General features: G+C 43.8%; 1 long non-coding RNA gene across 1 annotated transcript; it reads left to right on the forward strand.

Annotated features, from left to right (window-relative positions):
• The first annotated feature begins 2,358 nt into the window (after positions 1-2,358).
• LOC141615417 (uncharacterized) lies at positions 2,359-4,521 on the forward strand. Its single transcript, XR_012529847.1, has 3 exons — positions 2,359-2,426; positions 2,525-2,632; positions 4,453-4,521. It is a non-coding gene; the product is annotated as an uncharacterized LOC141615417 (long non-coding RNA).
• Positions 4,522-23,900: the final 19,379 nt, after the last annotated feature.

Here is a 23,900-nt window from a genome sequence, read left to right on the forward strand (position 1 = left end):
CTTCAGCCTAGCCTTTGAACATCCTTAGGCTTCTCGGGTGATTCCAGCTGTAAGACGGCTTTGATCTGCTCGATGTTGGCTTCTATTCCTCTTTGAGTTACAATATAGCCTAAGAACTTGCCAGAGGATACTCCGAAGGTGCACTTAGACGGGTTTAGCTTCATCTTGTCTTCCATGAGGGTGCTGAATGTTTCTGCCAGATGTCGCATATGATCTTTGGCTTTTCCTGACTTCACCACCATGTCATCAATGTACACCTCCATGGTTCTTCCTATTTGCTCTTTGAACATGCGGTTAACCAGCCTTTGATATGTAGAGCCTGCGTTCTTTAGGCCGAATGGCATGACGTTGTAGCAATATATTCCTCTCTCGGACATGAATGTTGTCTTCTCTTGATCTGCAGGATCCATCTTGATCTGATTGTATCCACTTCATGCGTCCAGAAATGTTAGCATCTCGTGTCCGGCTGTTGCGTCCACCATTGCATCAATATGAGGCAACGGGAATGGATCTTTAGGGCATGCTTTGATGAGATCGGTGAAGTCCACGCATACTCTTCATTTTCCATTCTTCTTGGGCACCACTACTACATTAGACAACCATTCTGGGTATTTCACTTCTCTTATCTTCTTTGCTGCCAGCAGGCTGTCTACTTCCTGGTTGATTACCTTATTTCTCTCTGCTGCAAACTTTCTCCTTTCTCTTTGGATGGGTTTACACTTTGGGTCCACGCTAAGCTTGTGTGTTATGATGGATGGATCTATTCCTATCATATCATCGTGTGACCATGCAAAGCAATCCATGTTATCTTGCAAGAACTTGACTAGCTGCTGTCGTAAGCTTCCTGTACATCCTGCTCCAATGAGCACGGTTCTCTCTGGGTGCAACTTATCCAGGTTAATCTGGTCCAGCTCTTCTGCTGGGGGCTCGATGTATTCGTCCTGGATAGGCTGCGTCTGTAATTGCTATGCGGGAGGGCTGGCAGTGCACTTGAGTGCCCTTTTATAGCAGCTTCTAGCTTCCTCTTGATCCCCTCTTATCGTTTCTACTCCCCATGGGGTGGGGAACTTTATGCACTGGTGGTAAGTTGAGGGTACTGCCTTCATCTGGTGCAACCATGGTCTTCCTAAGATGACGTTGTAAGTAGAGGGGCCATCTATCACCAAGTACCTGACTTGCTTATTGACTCCTCCCACATAGGTTGGGATGACTATCTCGCCTAGCGAGCTGGCTGTTTCTCCGCTGAAGCCTACTAGCGGAATATTCTTCTTCTGCAAATCCTTCTCGCTGAATCCCATGTTCTCTATGTTTTCAGCATGATTAAGTTGACCGAGCTTCCTGTATCTACCAGGACCTTTCTAACTGTGCAATTGGCCATTGATAAGGTGATAATTAGTGCATCATGATGCTCTCGCTCATCGTATGCATCTCCTTCATCAAAGCTGACCGCTGGTAGGTCACTGTGAGAAATTCTGCACGAATTGGCTGGCCTATCTTCTTTGGTCTCTGTAGCGTGTCTCTTAGCTGCTGAATATGTCAGGCCGCTTAAGTCTGAGCCGCTTGTTATCATGTTCATAATTTTGGTGCATGTGGGTGGGTCTGCCGGTTTGGCGGAGCCTACCTTATCCTGCTGCTTGCCCCCACGTGGTAATAGGTGGCTCAGCTTTCCCTGTTCGTGCAGGCGCTTGATCTCTCTTCTCAATGTATAGCAATCCTCAGTGTTATGCCCAATATCACGGTGAAATTCGCACTTCTTCTTGCTATCCTTTCTCCAGGCTTGCTCTCCTACTGGTGGGTTAGGCCACCTGACTCCATCTGTAACCCCCCGGAATTTCGGACCGTTAATATATTTCGAAAATAATTTATTAATCAAATAAAATTTGATATTTAAGTATTTAAAGTAAAAATAATTCAAAGAAATATAATTTTATTATATTTTGAAGAAAAGTATTTATTTTGATAGTTTCGAGATGTTTAAAAATAGTTTAAACCGTGTAAAATCTTTTATTTCGAAATAAGGGCGTATCGGGGGGAAAATGACAATTCTTTTGAACGTTGGGTAAACGAATTTGGAAATGGGTCGTATGAATACTCAATTTTCTTGTAATCTTGTGTTTAAGAACTTTGGTCTTGTCGGAATTTGCATTTGACTTACGGTTTTAATTATTATCAAAACGAGTCAAAACCGACTCGTAAAATCCCGACTCCCTCCTTTCCTTTCTCCCTTTCCCGCGGACCAAACCCCCTCCCCCTTTCTTTTCTTTTTTCTGATTTCCCTTGCTTCCTTCATCTTCTTCAACATACTAAATTCAACCAAAACACCATTTTTATACATTCAAGCTAAAATCGTCACATCTCCCTCATTTCTACTCGGATTTTCACGAAATTTACATTTCCGGAATCCCCTCGCCGAGATCTATAACCTTGTATGTTTTAATTTCAGTTTTCTTGAAGTTGTTTTAAGACGAATTTTGGGTAATTTCGGTTTTATGTACTTATTTGTGTGTTTTTATTGTTTAATTAGGTGAAGAATTGGAAGACGAGTTTGGGGACTCGTATATTGTCGAGGATAGCGGCTAGTGCTTGTTAGGGTTTGGGTTTAAGGTGCTAATTGCTCTTTTTCTAGCTTAAGGTAACATATTTCGAGTTACTCGACGAAAGATCGTCACATGCTTTGTTGTTTTTGGATGTTTTGTGATTTTTGGTTTGAGTAGAAATTTTCACATGTTAAAATTTGTTGCATGCATGCTTAATTTATGCCTTTTAGTTAGTTTAAGTTAGGATATTAGTATGGGAACGATTAATTAATGTTTAGACGATGTTAAAATGAACAAAAACGGAAAAAAAAGAGGAGTAATAGGTGGCGGCGGCAGCCCGGCAGGCCCGTGGCTGGCCCACGGCTGGCCCGGGTCGGCCCGTTGCTTGTTTCGCGGTTTTCCATGCATTGTTCGTCATTTTAGGTTCATTAATGAGATAATTAGAATAAGTAATGTATGAGTACACTTTTAAATTGAATCATACTAGTAGTAGAAATTATTCTTATATTGGTAGTTAGCATATGTTAGTATAGGTTATAAAATGAAATGGTAATAAAAAGGCTTAAAATGAATAATGTTAGTAGTAAAGATAATGAGGTTGGTAAAATTAAGCTTATATTGATAGTTATCACATGTTAGGATAGTTTATAAGATGAAATTGTAATGATTAGGCTCAAGGTAAATTTTATAGCAATAATTGCCATGTTTTGATGATTGTGCAAAATCGAGCCTTAGTCCCTTTGACTCGATTCGATGTCGATTAATTGAGTGATTGGTCACCGCAATTTGACCCGTACACGTCAGGTGGGGTTGCGGGTAAAAATTCGGTTGGATGAAATTTTGAATGAATTAGATAATCGGCCTTTTTCTTGTTTTAGGCCATTTATTATATTTTTATTTCACATGTGTAATTAGTTGATTTAAGTAGCTTCTTATATTGTAGAAACGGCCCTAGATTCCCTAAAGCCTTTAACATGGTTAATACTGTTAGAATTGGAAATTAGTATTGAATACTTATTGAGGATATTGTTGGATTGTTTGCTGAATAGACATTTATATAGCCTTTCACATGATAGAATGTTAGAATTTATGTTGGTAAGTAGGACTCTTTGCCCTCTTATGGTTAAGTGGGTGTCTTACTTGACTTGTGTGGTGAGTCTTGTGTGGTGTGGGCTAAAGTATTCAAGCTGGGACTAGCTGGGACTAGGTCCTAGGTGAGTATTTCGGCCTTCATCATAGATAGGTCTTTATAGTCTTTGACGAGTATATGTTCACTGCTTGATAGCCTTTGTGTTCCTGACTAGTGGATTTATATCCAAGTTGGGGCATGACCTCGTTACTTATTTTGTTAGTAAGTGGTCAGCTTAAGTACTAGCCAACCCTTTGGTGGACTCCTTAGGGTACTCACTTTGTTTTAGAAAAATTGTGGGTCTTGGGTGCGGTGGTGTGTATCCGCATGTCTAGGTCTGCGCAGATTTTAGGCTAGGGTTGTGTTGTCTCTTGGCCATGTTTTATTAATATTAACCGTTGAGCCAAGATACCGGTTCGATTACCTTCCCTACCTCGTGGTATAGACTCGAGTTACAAAGTGACTATTGACGGGACTAAGAACTTATGCCTGTCTTTGATATATTGCCCTTTCTTGTTTGATGATTCTATGAATCATAGAAGGTGAGATGCAAGCCGGCTATGGTTGATAGAGTTTGGATTACAATTTGTTATATGTTTCACATGATAGTTTAGTTTGGTCAGTTAGGACTCATATGTTAGAATAATTGATAATTGAATTAGTTATCGTATTGTTTACATGTTTTACTACATGTTACATTAATTTTGACGATTCGTGGCTGGGAGGACTCGAAGTTACTCCCCACTGAATTGTGGCTTTCGTGTTTGTATAAAATGCGATTGACAGGTTGTTGATGCTTTGTTGGGGTCACAGACGAGCTAGTGAGCATAAGGAACCTTGGACCTAGTTTTGGTTATTCTTATAGTAAACCTTTTAACTTTTGGTTTTGTATATAATTTGAAGGGACATATGTCTCCCTTTTCTATTTTGGGTTATATCATTATGTATTTTCTTATTTTTAGCGGTGTTAAGTAAATTAGTTCGTTAGCATTGCAGGTTTTGGCACCCGCCTCTTGGGAATGTTGGAAATGTTGTGATTGGTTTAGAAAAGTTTTTGAAATTACAGGTTTTTGGCTAGTTGAACCAATTACAAACATATCCTACCAGTTTTTCCGTAGAATTTACGCCTTTATTTATCGTTAATTTTAAGGGTGTCACACCATCTCCCATCTCTGTAAGTGCCTTCAAGATTCCTCTGATGCCTGTAGTGAACCCATATTCTGCCAGGGTCTGTATCTCTCATCCTTCTTGCTGGTGGTTTGCTTTCTTCCTGATTTCTCCACGGCTGAAGTACTAGAAATACTTGGCGTGCTTTGTAAGCTGGCTCTGGCTAGGATATCCTCTTCCAACCTGATTGCGGCAGCTGCCTTCTCCTGTACTGCTTCAAAACTATGGCATGGATGCATGGTTAACTGCTTGTATAGGTCAGAGTCGTGGTGGAGGCCTCTTCTGAAGGCTTCTACTGCTGTTGAAACATCGCACTCTCGAACTGCCACCTTCTCATTGTTGAACCTAGTATTGTATTCTCCAATGCTCTCTCCTGCTCCATGGACGATTCTGTATAAGTCTCCTGCGTGCTTCTGTGGCTTTCTGCTGCTTGCGAACTGTTGAGTAAATGCGTTTACCAATTCAGCAAATGTAGATATCGACCTGTTGGGCAGGCTCACAAACCATCGAAGTGCTGGTCCCGTTAAGGTGGACCTGAATCCTTTGCACATGCAAGCCTCCTGACTTGCCCTATAGCTGTTACCGTCATCATTTTCTGCTTATATTGGCTAACATGATCAAAGGGATCTGTTGTGCCGTCGAAGAGAGGCATATTTGGATTTGTGAATCCCTTTGGCATGGCTGTGATGGATATGGTGTCTACGAATGGTGAGTCGGCATAACTGTCTAGAGCTGCTTTCTAAAGTGGGGGTGGTAGCCCTGGAACCCTGCTCAGCATCTCCTTTAGTTCCAAGTACTACTGATTAGTTATATTGGTGAACTGGGTCCTTTGTCATTTGTCTACATATTTCCTCCCGATCCGGTTTCTTGAAGGTTACGATAAGCTCCCGCAGCCGTGGGGGTTGCGGTGACGATTGTCCCCCGCCGCGTTCACTTTTTGGTTTGACTCGGATCCGCTACTGTGTGTACGATCGATCGCTGCAGGAGGATGCCGACGGGGGGGCCACCTGTTTGTATCCCTACGCAGCTGGCTGGCTGCCAGCTATCTGGCGTGAGTTGGAGGATGATTACAATGGTAACGTTTATGCTAATCTTGCTGGCTTGAGGTGTCAGGCTTGCAAGATCTCAGATGTACGTATATTTGAAGATGATGTGCCGCGGAGTTTTATGTCTTGAATATGATGTTGAATGAATGGATGGGTGAATGAATGTCCTTCTTGATTTCCTTCCTTTGCTATTTATAGGGTAAGAACCCTAGATATCCTCTACCTCGAATATGGAAAGAGAATATTATTTCCATAAAGACTTCTTTCCAAACCCGGACTCCTTTGCCAATTCTCCCCGATCTCCCTAACTTCTCCCTAACTTCTCCCTAACTTCTCCCTGACACTTCTTTTCTTAACACGGGCGCCTTCTATGATGGGCTCTTTATCCTTCTTAAGCCCATTCCCCCTTCTCCTGACCGCGGGCTCCCTTCCTCCTCACCTCTTCTTTATAATCTTTATTTTACCAAGTGGCTTTCTTTATTACGCTATTTTTAGCCGAAACAACTTGTAATAAGAAATACCTTATAAAGGAAGACTTGTATGGAAGAACAAACAACTAATAACCAAAAGATTTAATATCAAATGCTTGAGAATCTCTTGAAATACAAAATGTTGAAAGATTAACTAAGGAATGCTTAAACAACTTAAACTTGATATGAAAACTAATGAGAGAAAACTTATAATGCTTGAGGCTGATTGTAGTAAACTTGGACGTAAAATGGGATAGCTAAAACCTAGGAATACCTCTCCTATTTATAGGAGAGGAGGAGAAAACGTAAGCCATCAATGAGCATGCAACCCCGATCGGGGTCGTGTGTTCCTCGGTCAATCGTCTTAATTCTTGTTTAATTACGTGAGGAATCTCTATGCTTCGTTTTTAATGCTCCTTAATCACCCGGTAATGCTCTAAATTCCTAGCATCCTAAGCTCTCTTTGGCATCCAATGCTTGCACCTTAATATGGACCTTCATTTTGAGCTTGACTTTACATTTGGCTTCATTTGTAATTCCTTACCTCAATCCACTAATCTTCATGCAAAACCCAAGCAATATTCACACACTTAGTCCAATATTTGGCCTTGTTTAGCTTAGTGAACTTGGTGTACAAAATCATAGGAAAAAGCCTTTAAATGCTTAGATTCCTATAAAACCGTAACAAACACAACAATACACCTAGAACACAAAATTAGCTCAAAAATATACTAATTAAAGTATGATAATCAATAGAAACCGAGCTAAAATGAGGGGTAAAAGTATATATAAAATGAACATATCACCAACGGAAGACATTTGGGGGTGCCGGTGTGCCACAAACCAGCATTCGCCGAAACTCGGATTATCGTGAAAAATGTGTTAAAGCTCGTTATTTGAGGCTGAAATCGAATAGGTTGACTCCTGAAATCGAACAGCTTGATTCCTGAAATGAGCTCGGACAAGTGATTAAAAAACAGGGAGAAAAAGAAACGGGGTCCGGTACGACCTTCCGAACGGCTGAAATTGAAGTGTATAATACACGGTTTTTCGGGATTCCGGGGTCCCGGAACAAAATTTTCCGGAAATCACATAGAAAGTGCCTTGGTTCAGATAAAGCGGCCACGCAAAGTTTGAGCACCAACGGAAGACATTTGGGGGTGCCGGTGTGCTACAAACCAGCATTCGCCGAAACTCGGATTATCGTGAAAAATGTGTTAAAGCTCGTTATTTGAGGCTGAAATCGAACAGGTTGATTCCTGGAATGAGCTCGAACGCGTGATTGAAAAACAGGGAGAAAAAGAAACAGAGTCCGGTACGACCTTCCGAACGGCTGAAATTGAAGTGTATAATAAACGATTTTTCGGGATTCCGGGGTTCCGTAACAAAATTCTCCGGAAATAACATAGAAAGTGCCACGGGTCAGATAAAGCGGCCACGCAAAGTTTGAGCACCAACGGAAGACATTTGGGGGTGCCGGTGTGCCACAAACCAGCATTCGCCGAAACTCGGATTATCGTGAAAAATGTGTTAAAGCTCATTATTTGAGGCTGAAATAGAATAGGTTGACTCCTGAAATCGAACTGGTTGATTCCTGAAATGAGCTCGGACAAGTGATTAAAAAACAGAGAGAAAAAGAAACAGGGTCCGGTACGACCTTCCGAACGGCTGAAATTGAAGTGTATAATACACGGTTTTTCGGGATTCCGGGGTCCCGGAACAAAATTCTCCGGAAATCACATAGAAAGTGCATCGGTTCAGATAAAGCGGCCACGCAAAGTTTGAGCACCAACGGAAGACATTTGGGGGTGCCAGTGTGCCATAAACCAGCATTCGTCGAAACTCGGATTATCGTGAAAATGCGTTAAAGCTCGTTATTGAGGCTGAAATCGAACTAGTTGATTCCTGAAATGAGCTCGGACGCGTGATTGAAAAACAGGGAGAAAAAGAAACTGGGTTCGGAACAACCTTCCGAACGGCTGAAATTGAAGTGTATAATAAACGATTTTTCGGGATTCCGGGGTTCTGTAACAAAATTCTCCGGAAATAACATAGAAAGTGCCACGGGTCAGATAAAGCGGCCACGCAAAGTTTGAGCACCAACGGAAGACATTTGGGGGTGCCGGTGTGCCACAAACCAGCATTCGCCGAAACTCGGATTATCGTGAAAAATGTGTTAAAGCTCATTATTTGAGGCTGAAATAGAATAGGTTGACTCCTGAAATCGAACAGGTTGATTCTTGAAATGAGCTCGGACAAGTGATTAAAAAACAGGGAGAAAAAGAAACAGGGTCTGGTACCTTCCGAACGGCTGAAATTGAAGTGTATATAATACACGGTTTTTCGGGATTTCAGGGTCCCGGAACAAAATTCTCTGGAAAAAACATAGAAAGTGCCCCGAGTCAGATAAAGCGGCTACGCAAAGTTTGAGCACCAACGGAAGACATTTGGGGGTGCCGGTGTGCTACAAACCAGCATTCGCCGAAACTCGGATTATCGTGAAAAATGTGTTAAAGCTCGTTATTTGAGGCTGAAATCGAACAGGTTGATTCCTGGAATGAGCTCGAATGCGTGATTGAAAAACAGGGAGAAAAAGAAACAGAGTCCGGTACGACCTTCCGAACGGCTGAAATTGAAGTGTATAATAAACGATTTTTCGGGATTCCGGGGTTCCGTAACAAAATTCTCCGGAAATAACATAGAAAGTGCCACGGGTCAGATAAAGCGGCCACGCAAAGTTTGAGCACCAACGGAAGACATTTGGGGGTGCCGGTGTGCAACAAACCAGCATTCGCCGAAACTCGGATTATCGTGAAAAATGTGTTAAAGCTCGTTATTTGAGGCTGAAATCGAACAGGTTGATTCCTGAAATCGAACAGGTTGATTCCTGAAATGAGCTCGAACGCGTGATTGAAAAACAGGAAGAAAAAGAAATAGGGTCTGGTACGACCTTCCGAACGACTGAAATTGAATTGTATAATACACGGTTTTTCGGGATTCCGGGGTCCCGTAACAAAATTCTCCTGAAATGACATAGAAAGTGCCTCGGGTCAGATAAAACGGTCACGCAAAGTTTGAGCACCAACGGAAGACATTTGATGGTGCCGGTGTGCCACAAACCAGCATTCGCCGAAACTGGGATTATCGTGAAAAATGTGTTAAAGCTCGTTATTTGAGGCTGAAATCGAACAAGTTGATTCCTGAAATGAGCTCGGACGCATGATTGAAAATCAGGGAGAAATAGAAACGGGGTCCGGAACAACCTTCCGAACGGCTGAAATTGAAGTGTATAATACACGGTTTTTCGGGATTTCAGGGTCCCGGAACAAAATTCTCGGGAAATAACATAGAAAGTGGCGGGTCAGATAAAGCGGCTACGCAAAGTTTGAGCACCAACGGAAGACATTTCGGGGTGCCGGTGTGCCAGCAACCAGCATTCGCCGACACTCGGATTATCGTGAAAAATGTGTTAAAGCTCGTTATTTGAGGCTGAAATCGAACAGGTTGATTCCTGAATTCGAACAGGTTGATTCCTGAAATGAGCTCAAACGCGTGATTGAAAAACAAGGAGAAAAATAAACAGGGTCCGGTACGACCATCCGAACGGCTGGAATTGAAGTGTATAATACACGGTTTTTCGGAATTCCGGGGTCCCGTAACAAAATTCTCCGGAAATAACATAGAAAGTGCCTCGGTTCAGATAAATCGGCCACGCAAAGTTTGAGCAGCACCAACGGAAGACATTTGGGGGTGCCAGTGTGCCACAAACCAACATTCGCCGAAACTCGGATTATCGTGAAAAATGTGTTAAAGCTCGTTATTTGAGGCTGAAATCGAACAAGTTGATTCCTGAAATGAGCTCGGACGCGTGATTGAAAATCAGGGAGAAAAAGAAACGGGGTCCGGAACGACCTTCCGAACGGCTGAAATTGAAGTGTATAATACACGGTTTTTCGGGATTTCAGGGTCCCGGAACAAAATTCTCTGGAAATAACATAGAAAGTGGCGGGTCAGATAAAGCGGCTACGCAAAGTTTGAGCACCAACGAAAGACATTTCGGGGTGCCGGTGTTCCAGCAACCAGCATTCGCCGAAACTCGGATTATCGTGAAAATGTGTTAAAGCTCGTTATTTGAGGGTGAAATCGAACAGGTTGATTCCTGAAATCGAACAGGTTGATTCCTGAAATGAGCTCGAACGCGTGATTGAAAAACAGGGAGAAAAATAAACAGGGTCCGGTACGACCTTCCGAACGGCTGAAATAGAAGTGTATAATACACGGTTTTTCAGAATTCTGGGGTCCCGTAACAAAATTCCCCGGAAATAACATAGAAAGTGCCTCGGGTCAAATAAAGAGGCCACGCAAAGTTTGAGCACCAACAGAAGACATTTGGGGGTGCCGGTGTGCCACAAACCAGCATTCGCCGAAACTCGAATTATCGTGAAAATGTGTTAAATCTCGTTATTTGAGGCTGAAATCGAGCAGGTCCACTCCTGAAATCGAACTGGTTGATTCCAGAAATGAGCTCGGACAAGTGATTGAAAAACAGGGAGAAAAAGAAACGGGGTCCGGTACGACCTTCCGAACGGCTGAAATTGAAGTGTATAATACACGGTTTTTCGGGATTCCAGGGACCCGGAACAAAATTCTCCGGAAATAACATAGAAAGTTCCTCGGGTCAGATAAAGCAGCCACGCATAGTTTGGACACCAACGAAAGTCATTTGGGGGCGACAGTGTGCCATAAACCAGCATTCGCCGAAACTCGGATTATCGTGAAAAATGTGTTAAAGCTCGTTATTTGAGGCTGAAATCGAACAAGTTGATTCCTGAAATGAGCTCGGACGCGTGATTGAAAAACAGGGAGAAAAATAAACGGGGTCCGGAACAACCTTCCGAACGGCTGAAATTGAAGTGTATATAATACACGGTTTTTCGGGATTTCAGGGTCCCGGAACAAAATTCTCCGGAGATCACATAGAAAGTTCCTCGGGTCAGATAAAGCGGCCACGCAAAGTTTGAGCACCAACGGAAGACATTTGGGGTGCCGGTGTGCCACAAACCAGCATTCGCCGAAACTCGGATTATCGTGAAAACTGTGTTAAAGCTCGTTATTTGAGGCTGAAATCGAACAGGTTGGTTCCTTAAATCGAACACGTTGATTCCTGAAATGAGCTCAGACGTGTGATTGAAAAATAGGGAGAAAAAGAAACAGGGTCCGATACGACCTTCCGAACGGCTGAAATTGAAATGTATAATACACGGTTTTTCGGGATTCCGGGGTCCCGGAACAAAATTCTCCGGAAATGACATAGAAAGTTCCTCGGGTCAGATATAGCGACCACGCAAAGTTTGAGCACCAAGGGAAGACATTTGGGGGTGTCGGTGTGCCACAAACCAGCATTCGCCGAAGCTCGGATTATCGTGAAAAATGTGTTAAAGCTCGTTATTTGAAATTTGAATTGAACAAAGGTTGATTCCTGAAATGAGCTCGGACGCGTGATTGAAAAACAGGAAGAAAAAAAACAGGGTCCGGTACGACCTTCCGAACGGCTGAAATTTAAGTGTATAATATACGGTTTTTCGGGATTCCGGGGTCCCGGATCAAAATTCTCCGAAAATCACATAGAAAGTTCTTCGGGTCAGATAAAGCGGCCACGCAAATTTTGAGCACCAACGGAAAACATTTGGGGGTGCCAGTGTGCCACAAACCAGCATTCGTCGAAACTCGGAATATCGTGAAAAATGTGTTAAAACTCGTTATTCGAGGCTGAAATCGAACAGGTTGATTCCTGAAATCGAACAGGTTGATTCCTGAAATGAGCTCGAACGCGTGATTGAAAAACAGGAGAAAAAGAAACAGGTCCGCAGACGACCTTCCGAACGGCTAAAATCAAGTGTATAATACACGGTTTTTCGGGATTCCGGGGTCCCTTAACAAAATTCTCCGGAAATAACATAGAAAAGTGCCTCGGGTCAGATAAAGCGGCCACGCAAAGTTTGAGCACCAACGGAAGACATTTCAGGGTGAGGCGCGTGCCACAAACCAGCATTCGCCGAAACTCGGATTATCGTGAAAAATGTGTTAAAGCTCGTTATTTGATGCTGAAATCGAACAGGTTGATTCCTGAAATCGAACAGGTTGATTCCTGAAATGAGCTCGAACGCGTGATTGATAAACAGGGAGAAAAAGAAACAGGGTCCGGTATGACCTTTCGAACGGCTGAAATTGAAGTGTATAATACACGGTTTTTCGGGATTCCGGGGTCCCGGAACAAAATTCTCCGGAAATCACATAGAAAGTGCATCGGTTCAGATAAAGCGGCCACGCAAAGTTTGAGCACCAACGGAAGACATTTGGGGGTGCCAGTGTGCCATAAACCAGCATTCGTCGAAACTCGGATTATCGTGAAAATGCGTTAAAGCTCGTTATTTGAGGCTGAAATCGAACTAGTTGATTCCTGAAATGAGCTCGGACGCGTGATTGAAAAACAGGGAGAAAAAGAAACTGGGTTCGGAACAACCTTCCGAACGGCTGAAATTGAAGTGTATATAATACACGGTTTTCGGGATTTCAGAGTCCCGGAACAAAATTCTCCGGAGATCACATAGAAAGTTCCTCGGGTCAGATAAAGCGGCCATGCAAAGTTTGAGTACCAACGGAAGACATTTGGGGGTGTCGGTGTGCCTTAAACCAGCATTCGCCGAAACTCGGATTATCGTGAAAAATGTGTTAAAGCTCGTTATTTGAGGCTGAAATCGAACAAGTTGATTCCTGAAATCGAACGGGTTGATTCTGAAATGAGCTCGGACGAGTGATTGAAAAATAGGGAGAAAAAGAATCGGGTCGCACGACCTTCCGAACGGTGAAATGAAGTGTATAATACACGGTTTTTCGGGATTCCGGGGTCCCGGAACAAAATTCTGCGGAAATCACATAGAAAGTGCCTCAGTTCAGATAAAGCGGCCACGCAAAGTTTGAGCACCAACGGAAGACATTTGGGGGTGCCAGTGTGCCACAAACCAGCATTCGTCGGAACTCGGATTATCGTGAAAAATGTGTTAAAGCTCGGTATTTGAGGCTGAAATCGAACAAGTTGATTCCTGAAATGAGCTCGGACGCGTGATTGAAAAACAGGGAGAAAAAGAAATGGGGTCCGGAACGACCTTCCGAACGGCTTAAATTGAAGTGTATAATACACGGTTTTCGGGATTCCGTGGTCCCGGAACAAAATTCTCTGGAAATAACATAAAAAGTGCCCCGAGTCAGATAAAGCGGCTACACAAAGTTTGAGCACCAACGGAAGACATTTGGGGGTGCCGGTGTGCTACAAACCAGCATTCGCCGAACCTCGGATTATCGTGAAAAATGTGTTAAAGCTCGTTATTTGAGGTCGAAATCGAACAGGTTGATTCTCGAAATCGAACAAAGTTGATTCTGAAATGAGCTCGAACGCGTGATTGAAAAACAGGGAGAAAAAGAAACAGGGTCCGGTACGACCTTCCGAACGGCTAAAATTGAAGTGTATAATAAACGATTTTTTGGGATTCCGTGGTCCCGTAACAAAATTCTCCGAAAATAACATAGAAAGTGCCGCGGGTCAGATAAAGCGGCCACGAAAACTTTGAGCACCAACGGAAGACATTTGGGGGTGCCGGTGTGCCACAAACCAGCATTCGCCGAACCTCGGATTATCGTGAAAAATGTGTTAAAGCCCGTTATTTGAGGCTGAAATCGAACAGGTTGATTCCTGAAATCGAACTGCTTGATTCTTGAAATGAGCTCGAACGCGTGATTGAAAAACAGGAAGAAAAAGAAACAGGGTCTGGTACGAAATTCTCTGGAAATAACATAGAAAGTGGCGGGTCAGATAAAGCGGCTACGCAAAGTTTGAGCACCAACGGAAGACATTTCGGGGTGCCGGTGTGCCAGCAACCAGCATTCGCCGAAACTCGGATTATCGTGAAAAATGTGTTAAAGCTCGTTATTTGAGTCTGAAATCGAACAAGTTGATTCCTGAAATGAGCTCGGAAGCGTGATTGAAAAACAGGGAGAAAAAAAACAGGGTCCGGTACGACCTGCCGAACGGCTGAAATTTAAGTGTATAATATACAGTTTTTCGGGATTCCGGGGTCCCGGATCAAAATTCTCCGAAAATCACATAGAAAGTTCTTCGGGTCAGATATAGCGGCCACGCAAATTTCGAGCACCAACGGAAAACATTTGGGGGTGCCAGTGTGCCACAAACCAGCATTCGCCGAAACTCGGAATATCGTGAAAAATGTGTTAAAACTCGTTATTCGAGGCTGAAATCGAACATGTTGATTCCTGAAATCGAACAGGTTTATTCCTGAAATGAGCTCGAACGCGTGATTGAAAAACAGGGAGAAAAAGAAACAGGGTCCGGTACGACCTTCCGAACGGCTAAAATTGAAGTGTATAATACACGGTTTTTCGGGATTCCGGGGTCCCTTAACAAAATTCTCCGGAAATAACATAAAAAAGTGCCTCGGGTCAGCTAAAGCGGCCACGCAAAGTTTGAGCACCAACGGAAGACATTTCGGGGTGAGGCGCGTGCCACAAACCAGCATTCGCCGAAACTCGGATTATCGTGAAAAATGTGTTAAAGCTCGTTATTTGAGGCTGAAATCGAACAGGTTGATTCCTGAAATCGAACAGGTTGATTCCTGAAATGATCTCGAACGCGTGATTGAAAAACAGGGAGAAAAAGAAACAGGGTCCGGTATGACCTTTCGAACGGCTGAAATTGAAGTGTATAATACACGGTTTTTCGGGATTACGGGGTCCCGTAATAAAATTCTCCGTAAATAACATAGAAAGTGCCTCGGGTCAGATAAAGCGGCCACGCAAAGTTTGAGCACCAACGGAAGACATTTGGGGGTGCCGGTGTGCCACAAACCAGCATTCGCCGAAACTCGGATTATCGTGAAAAATGTGTTAAAGCTCATTATTTGAGGCTGAAATAGAATAGGTTGACTCCTGAAATCGAACTGGTTGATTCCTGAAATGAGCTCGGACAAGTGATTAAAAAACAGAGAGAAAAAGAAACAGGGTCCGGTACGACCTTCCGAACGGCTGAAATTGAAGTGTATAATACACGGTTTTTCGGGATTCCGGGGTCCCGGAACAAAATTCTCCGGAAATCACATAGAAAGTGCATCGGTTCAGATAAAGCGGCCACGCAAAGTTTGAGCACCAACGGAAGACATTTGGGGGTGCCAGTGTGCCATAAACCAGCATTCGTCGAAACTCGGATTATCGTGAAAAATGCGTTAAAGCTCGTTATTTGAGGCTGAAATCGAACAAGTTGATTCCTGAAATGAGCTCGGACGCGTGATTGAAAAACAGGGACAAAAAGAAACTGGGTCCGGAACAACCTTCTGAACGGCTGAAATTGAAGTGTATATAATACACGGTTTTCGGGATTTCAGGGTCCCAGAACAAAATTCTCCGGAGATCACATAGAAAGTTCCTCGGGTCAGATAAAGCGGCCATGCAAAGTTTGAGCACCAACGGAAGACATTTGGGGGTGCCGGTGTGCCACAAACCAGCATTCGCCGAAACTCGGATTATCGTGAAAAATGTGTTAAAGCTCGTTATTTGAGGCTGAAATCGAACAAGTTGATTCCTGAAATCGAACAGGTTGATTCCTGAAATGAGCTCGGACGAGTGATTGAAAAATAGGGAGAAAAAGAAACAGGGTCAGGTACGACCTTCCGAACGGCTGAAATTGAAGTGTATAATACACGGTTTTTCGGGATTCCGGGGTCCCGGAACAAAATTCTGCGGAAATCACATAGAAAGTGCCTCAGTTCAGATAAAGCGGCCACGCAAAGTTTGAGCACCAACGGAAGACATTTGGGGGTGCCAGTGTGCCACAAACCAGCATTCGTCGAAACTCGGATTATCGTGAAAAATGTGTTAAAGCTCGGTATTTGAGGCTGAAATCGAACAAGTTGATTCCTGAAATGAGCTCGGACGCGTGATTGAAAAACAGGGAGAAAAAGAAATGGGGTCCGGAACGACCTTCCGAACGGCTTAAATTGAAGTGTATAATACACGGTTTTTCGGGATTTCAGGGTCCCGGAACAAAATTCTCTGGAAATAACATAAAAAGTGCCCCGAGTCAGATAAAGCGGCTACGCAAAGTTTGAGCACCAACGGAAGACATTTGGGGGTGCCGGTGTGCTACAAACCAGAATTCGCCGAAACTCGAATTATCGTAAAAAATGTGTTAAAGCTCGTTATTTGAGGCTGAAATCGAACAGGTTGATTCCTGAAATGAGCTCGAACGCGTGATTGAAAAACAGGGAGAAAAAGAAAGAGGGTCCGGTACGACCTTCCGAACGGCTAAAATTGAAGTGTATAATAAACGATTTTTTGGGATTCCGTGGTCCCGTAACAAAATTCTCCGAAAATAACATAGAAAGTGCCGCGGGTCAGATAAAGCGGCCACACAAACTTTGAGCACCAACGGAAGACATTTGGGGGTGCCGGTGTGCCACAAACCAGCATTCGCCGAACCTCGGATTATCGTGAAAAATGTGTTAAAGCCCGTTATTTGAGGCTGAAATCGAACAGGTTGATTCCTGAAATCGAACAGCTTGATTCTTGAAATGAGCTCGAACGCGTGATTGAAAAACAGGAAGAAAAAGAAACAGGGTCTGGTACGACCTTCCGAACGGCTAAAATTGAAGTGTATAATACACGGTTTTTCGGGATTCCGGGTTCCCGTAACAAAATTCTCCTGAAATCACATAGAAAGTGCCTCGGGTCAGATAAAGCGGTCACGCAAAGTTTGAGCACCAACGGAAGACATTTGGGGGTGCCGGTGTGCCACAAACCAGCATTCGCCGAAACTGGGATTATCGTGAAAAATGTGTGTTAAAGCTCATTATTTGAGGCTGAAATAGAATAGGTTGATTCCTGAAATGAGCTCGGACGTGTGATTGAAAAATAGGGAGAAAAGGAAACAGGGTCCGGTACGACCTTCCGAACGGCTGAAATTGAAGTGTATAATACACGGTTTTTCGGGATTCCGGGGTCCCGGAACAAAATTTTCCGGAAATCACATAGAAAGTTCCTCGGGTCAGATAAAGCGACCACGCAAATTTTGAGCACCAAGGGAAGACATTTGGGGGTGCCGGTGTGCCACAAACCAGCATTCGCCGAAACTCGGATTATCTTGAAAAATATGTTAAAGCTCGTTATTTGAGGCTGAAATCGAACAGGTTGATTCCTGGAATTGAACAGGTTGATTCCTGAAATGAGCTCGGACGCGTGATTGAAAAACAGGGAGAAAAAAAAAACAGGGTCCGGTACGACCTTCCGAACGGCTGAAATTTAAGTGTATAATATACGGTTTTTCGGGATTCCGGGGTCCCGGATCAAAATTCTCTGAAAATCACATAGAAAGTTCCTCGGGTCAGATAAAGCGGCCACGCAAAGTTTGAGCACCAACAGAAAACATTTGGGGGTGCCAGTGTGCCACAAACCAGCATTCGCCGAAACTCGGATTATCGTAAAAAATGTGTTAAAGCTCGTTATTCGAGGCTGAAATCGAACAGGTTGATTCCTGAAATCGAACAGGTTGATTCCTGAAATGAGCTCGAACGCGTGATTGAAAAACAGGGAGAAAAAGAAACAGGGTCCAGTACGACCATCCGAACGGCTAAAATTGAAGTGTATAATACACGGTTTTTCGGGATTCCGGGGTCCCTTAACAAAATTCTCCGGAAATAACATAGAAAAGTGCCTCGGGTCAGATAAAGCGGCCACGCAAAGTTTGAGCACCAACGGAAGACATTTCGGGGTGAGGCGCGTGCCACAAACCATTATTCGCCGAAACTCGGATTATCGTGAAAAATGTGTTAAAGCTCGTTATTTGAGGCTGAAATCGAACAGGTTGATTCTTGAAATTGAACAGGTTGATTCCTGAAATGAGCTCGAACGCGTGATTGAAAAACAGGGAGAAAAAGAAACAGGGTCCGGTACGACCTTCCGAACGGCTGAAATTAAAGTGTATAATACACGGTTTTTGGGGATTCCAGGGTCCCGTAACAAAATTCTCCTGAAATCACATAGAAAGTGCCTCGGGTCAGATAAAGCGGTCACGCAAAGTTTGAGCACCAACGGAAGACATTTGGGGGTGCCGGTGTGCCACAAACCAGCATTCGCCGAAACTGGTATTATCGTGAAAAATGAGTGTTAAAGCTCATTATTTGAGGCTGAAATAGAATAGGTTGATTCCTGAAATGAGCTCGGACGCGTGATTGAAAAAAAGGGAGAAAAAGAAACGGGGTCCGGAACGACCTTCCGAACGGCTGAAATTGAAGTGTATAATACACGGTTTTTCGGGATTTCAGGGTCCCGGAACAAAATTCTCTGGAAATAACATAGAAAGTGGCGGGTCAGATAAAGCGGCTACGCAAAGTTTGAGCACCAACGGAAGACATTTCGGGGTGCCGATGTGCCAGCAACCAGCATTCGCCGAAACTCGGATTATAGTGAAAAATGTGTTAAAGCTCGTTATTTGAGGCTGAAATCGAACAGGTTGATTTCTGAAATCGAACAGGTTGATTCCTGAAATGAGCTCGAACGCGTGATTGAAAAACAAGGAGAAAAATAAACAGGGTCCGGTACGACCTTCCGAACGACTGAAATTGAAGTGTATAATACACGGTTTTTCGGAATACCGGGGTCCCGTAACAAAATTCTCCGGAAATAACATAGAAAGTGCCTCGGTTCAGATAAATCGGCCACGCAAAGTTTGAGCAGCACCAACGGAAGACATTTGGGGGTGCCAGTGTGCCACAAACCAGCATTCGCCGAAACTCGGATTATCGTGAAAAATGTGTTAAAACTCGTTATTTGAGGCTGAAATCGAACAAGTTGATTCCTGAAATGAGCTCGGACGCGTGATTGAAAATCAGGGAGAAAAAAAAAACGGGGTCCGGAACGACCTTCTGAACGGCTGAAATTGAAGTGTATAATACACGGTTGTTCGGGATTTCAGGGTCCCGGAACAAAATTCTCTGGAAATAACATAGAAAGTGGCGGGTCAGATAAAGCGGCTACGCAAAGTTTGAGCACCAACGGAAGACATTTCGGGGTGCCGGTGTGCCAGCAACCAGCATTCGCCGAAACTCGGATTATCGTGAAAAATGTGTTAAAGCTCGTTATTTGAGGCTGAAATCGAACAGGTTGATTCCTGAAATGAGCTTGAACGCGTGATTGAAAAACAGGAGAAAAATAAAATGTGGTCCGAGACGACCTTCGAGAACGGTGAAATAGAAGTGTATAATACACGATTTTTCAGAATTCCGGGGTCCCGGAACAAAATTCCCCGGAAATAACATAGAAAGTGCCTCGGGTCAAATAAAGCGGTCACGCAAAGTTTTAGCACCAACGGAAGACATTTGGGGGTGCCGGTGTGCCACAAACCAGCATTCGCCGAAACTCGAATTATCGTGAAAATGTGTTAAATCTCGTTATTTGAGGTGAAATCGAACAGTTGACTCGAAATCGAACTGGTTGATTCCAGAAATGAGCTCGGACAAGTGATTAAAAAACAGGGAGAAGAAGAAACGGGGTCCGGTACGACCTTCCGAACGGCTGAAATTGAAGTGTATATTACACGGTTTTTCGGGATTCCGGGGACCTGGAACAAAATTCTCCAGAAATTACATAGAAAGTTCCCCGGGTCAGATAAAGCGACCACGCAAAGTTTGAGCACCAAGGGAAGACATTTGGGGGTGCCGGTGTGCCACAAACCAGCATTCGCCGAAACTCGGATTATCGTGAAAAATGTGTTAAAGCTCGTTATTCGAGGCTGAAATCAAACAGGTTGATTCCTGAAATCGAACAGGTTGATTCCTGAAATGAGCTCGAACGCGTGATTGAAAAACAGGAAGAAAAAGAAACAGGGTCCGGTACGACCTTCTGAACGGCTGAAATTGAAGTGTATAATACACGGTTTTTCGGGATTACGGGGTCCCGTAACAAAATTCTCCGTAAATAACATAGAAAGTGCCTCGGGTCAGATAAAGCGGCCACGCGAAGTTTGAGTACCAACGGAAGACATTTGGGGGTGCCGGTGTGCCACAAACCAGCATTCGCCGAAACTCGTATTATCGTGAAAAATGTGTTAAAGCTCATTATTTGAGGCTGAAATAGAATAGGTTGACTCCTGAAATCGAACTGGTTGATTCCTGAAATGAGCTCGGACAAGTGATTAAAAAACAGGGAGAAAAAGAAATAGGGTCCGATACGACCTTCCGAACGGCTAAAATTGAAGTGTATAATACACGGTTTTTCGGGATTCCAGGTCCCGGAACAAAATTCTCCGGAAATCACATAGAAAGTGCCTCGGTTCAGATAAAGCGGCCACGCAATGTTTGAGCACCAACGGAAGACATTTGGGGGTGCCAGTGTGCCATAAACCAGCATTCGTCGAAACTCGGATTATCGTGAAAAATGTGTTAAAACTCGTTATTTGAGGCTGAAATCGAACAAGTTGATTCCTAAAATGAGCTCGGACACGTGATTGAAAAACATGGAGAAAAAGAAACGGGGTCCGGAACAACCTTCCGAACGGCTGAAATTGAAGTGTATATGCAAAGTTTGAGGCCATGCAAAGTTTGAGCACCAAGGGAAGACATTTGGGGGTGCCGGTGCGCCACAAACCAGCATTCGCCGAAACTCGGATTATCGTGAAAAATGTGTTAAAGCTCGTTATTTGAGGCTGAAATCGAACAGGTTGATTCCTGGAATCGAACAGGTTGATTCCTGAAATGAGCTCGGATGCGTGATTGAAAAACAGGGAGAAAAAAAAACAGGGTCCGTTACGACCTTCCGAACGGCTTAAATTTAAGTGTATAATATACGGTTTTTCGGGATTCCAGGGTCCCGGATCAAAATTCTCCGAAAATCACATAGAAAGTTCCTCGGGTCAGATAAAGCGGCCACGCAAAGTTTGAGCACCAACGGAAAACATTTGGGGGTGCCAGTGTGCCACAAACCAGCATTCGCCGAAATTCGGATTATCGTGAAAAATGTGTTAAAGCTCGTTATTCGAGGCTGAAATCGAACAGGTTGATTACTGAAATCGAACAGGTTGATTCCTGAAATGAGCTCGAACGCGTGATTGAAAAACAGGGAGAAAAATAAATGTGGTCCTGCACGACCTTCCGAACTATTTGAAATTGAAGTGTATAATACACGGTTTTTCGGGATTCCGGGGTCCCTTAACAAAATTCTCCAGAAATAACATAGAAAAGTGCCTCGGGTCAGATAAAGCGGCCACGCAAATTTTGAGCACCAACGGAAGACATTTGGGGGTGAGGCGCGTGCCACAAACCAGCATTCGCCGAAACTCGGATTATCGTGAAAAATGTGTTAAAACTCGTTATTTGAGGCTGAAATCGAACAGGTTGATTCCTGAAATGAGCTCGAAGGCGTGATTGCAAAACAGAGAGAAAAAGAAACAGGGTCCGGTACGACCTTCCGAACGGCTGAAATTGAAGTGTATAATACACGGTTTTTCGGGATTACGGGGTCCCGTAACAAAATTCTCCGGAAATAACATAGAAAGTGCCTCGGGTTAGATAAAGCGGCCACGCAAAGTTTGAGCACCAACGGAAGACATTTGGGGGTGCCGGTGTGCCACAAACCAGCATTCGCCGAAACTCGAATTATCGTGAAAATGTGTTAAATCTCGTTATTTGAGGCTGAAATCGAACAGGTTGACTCCTGAAATCGAACTGGTTGATTCCAGAAATGAGCTCGGACAAGTGATTGAAAAACAGGGAGAAAAAGAAACGGGGTCCGGTACGACCTTCCGAACGGCTGAAATTGAAGTGTATATAATACACGGTTTTTCGGGATTCCGGGGACCCGGAACAAAATTCTTCGGAAATCACATAGAAAGTTCCTCGGGTCAGATAAAGCGGCCACGCAAAGTTTGAGCACCAAGGGAAGACATTTGGGGGTGCCGGTGTGCCACAAACCAGCATTCGCCGAAACTCGGATTATCGTGAAAAATGTGTTAAAGCTCGTTATTTGAGGCTGAAATCGAACAGGTTGATTCCTGGAATCGAACAGATTGATTCTGAAATGAGCTCGGATGCGTGATTGAAAAACCGGGGGAAAAAAAACAGGGTCCGGTACGACCTTCCGAACGGCTTAAATTTAAGTGTATAATATACGGTTTTTCAGGATTCCGGGGTCCCGGATCAAAATTCACCGAAAATCACATAGAAAGTTACTCGGGTCAGATAAAGCGGCCACGCAAAGTTTGAGCACCAACGAAAAACATTTGGGGGTGCCAGTGTGCCACAAACCAGCATTCGCCGAAACTCGGATTATCGTGAAAAATGTGTTAAAGCTCGTTATTCGAAATTTGAAATCGAAACAGTTGATTCTGAAATCGAACAGGTTGATTCTGAAATGAGCTCGAACGCGTGATTGAAAAACAGGGAGAAAAATAAACAGGGTCCGGTACGACCTTCCGAACGGCTGAAATTGAAGTGTATAATACACGGTTTTTGGGGATTCCGGGGTCCCTTAACAAAATTCTCCGGAAATAACATAGAAAAGTGCCTCAGGTCAGATAAAGCGGCCACGCAAAGTTTGAGCACCAACGGAAGACATTTGGGGGTGAGGCGCGTGCCACAAACCAGCATTCGCCGAAACTCGGATTATCGTGAAAAATGTGTTAAAGCTCGTTATTTGAGGCTGAAATCGAACAGGTTGATTCCTGAAATGAGCTCGAACGCGTGATTGAAAAACAGAGAGAAAAAGAAACAGGGTCCGGTACGACCTTTCGAACGGCTGAAATTGAAGTCTATAATACACGGTTTTTCGGGATTACGGGGTCCCGTAACAAAATTCTCCGGAAATAACATAAAAAGTGCCTCGGGTCAGATAAAGCGGCCACGCAAAGTTTGAGCACCAACGGAAGACATTTGGGGGTGCCGGTGTGCCACAAACTAGCATTCGGCGAAACTCGGATTATCGTGAAAAATGTGTTAAAGCTCGTTATTTGAGGCTGAAATCGAACAGGTTGACTCCTGAAATCGAACTGGTTGATTCCTGAAACGAGCTCGGACAAGTGATTGAAAAACAGGGTGAAAAAGAAACAGAGTCCGCTCTGACCTTTCTAACGGCTGAAATTGAAGTGTATAATACACGGTTTTTCGGGATTCCGGGGTTCCGGAACAAAATTCTCCGGAAATCACATAGAAAGTTCCTCGGGTCAGATAAAGCGGCCACGCAAAGTTTGAGCACCAACGGAAGACATTTGGGGGTGCCAGTGTGCCACAAACCAGCATTCGTCGAAACTCGAATTATCGTGAAAAATGTGTTAAAGCTCATTATTTGAGGCTGAAATCGAACAAGTTGATTCCTGAAATGCGCTCGGACGCGTGATTGAAAAACTGGGAGAAAAAGAAACGGGATCCGGTACGACCTTCCGAACGGCTGAAATTGAATTGTATAATACACGATTTTTCGGGATTTCAGGGTCCCGGAA

This window comes from Silene latifolia, chromosome 11 (genome assembly GCF_048544455.1).
Source record: "Silene latifolia isolate original U9 population chromosome 11, ASM4854445v1, whole genome shotgun sequence".
NCBI classification, from domain to species: Eukaryota; Viridiplantae; Streptophyta; class Magnoliopsida; order Caryophyllales; family Caryophyllaceae; genus Silene; species Silene latifolia.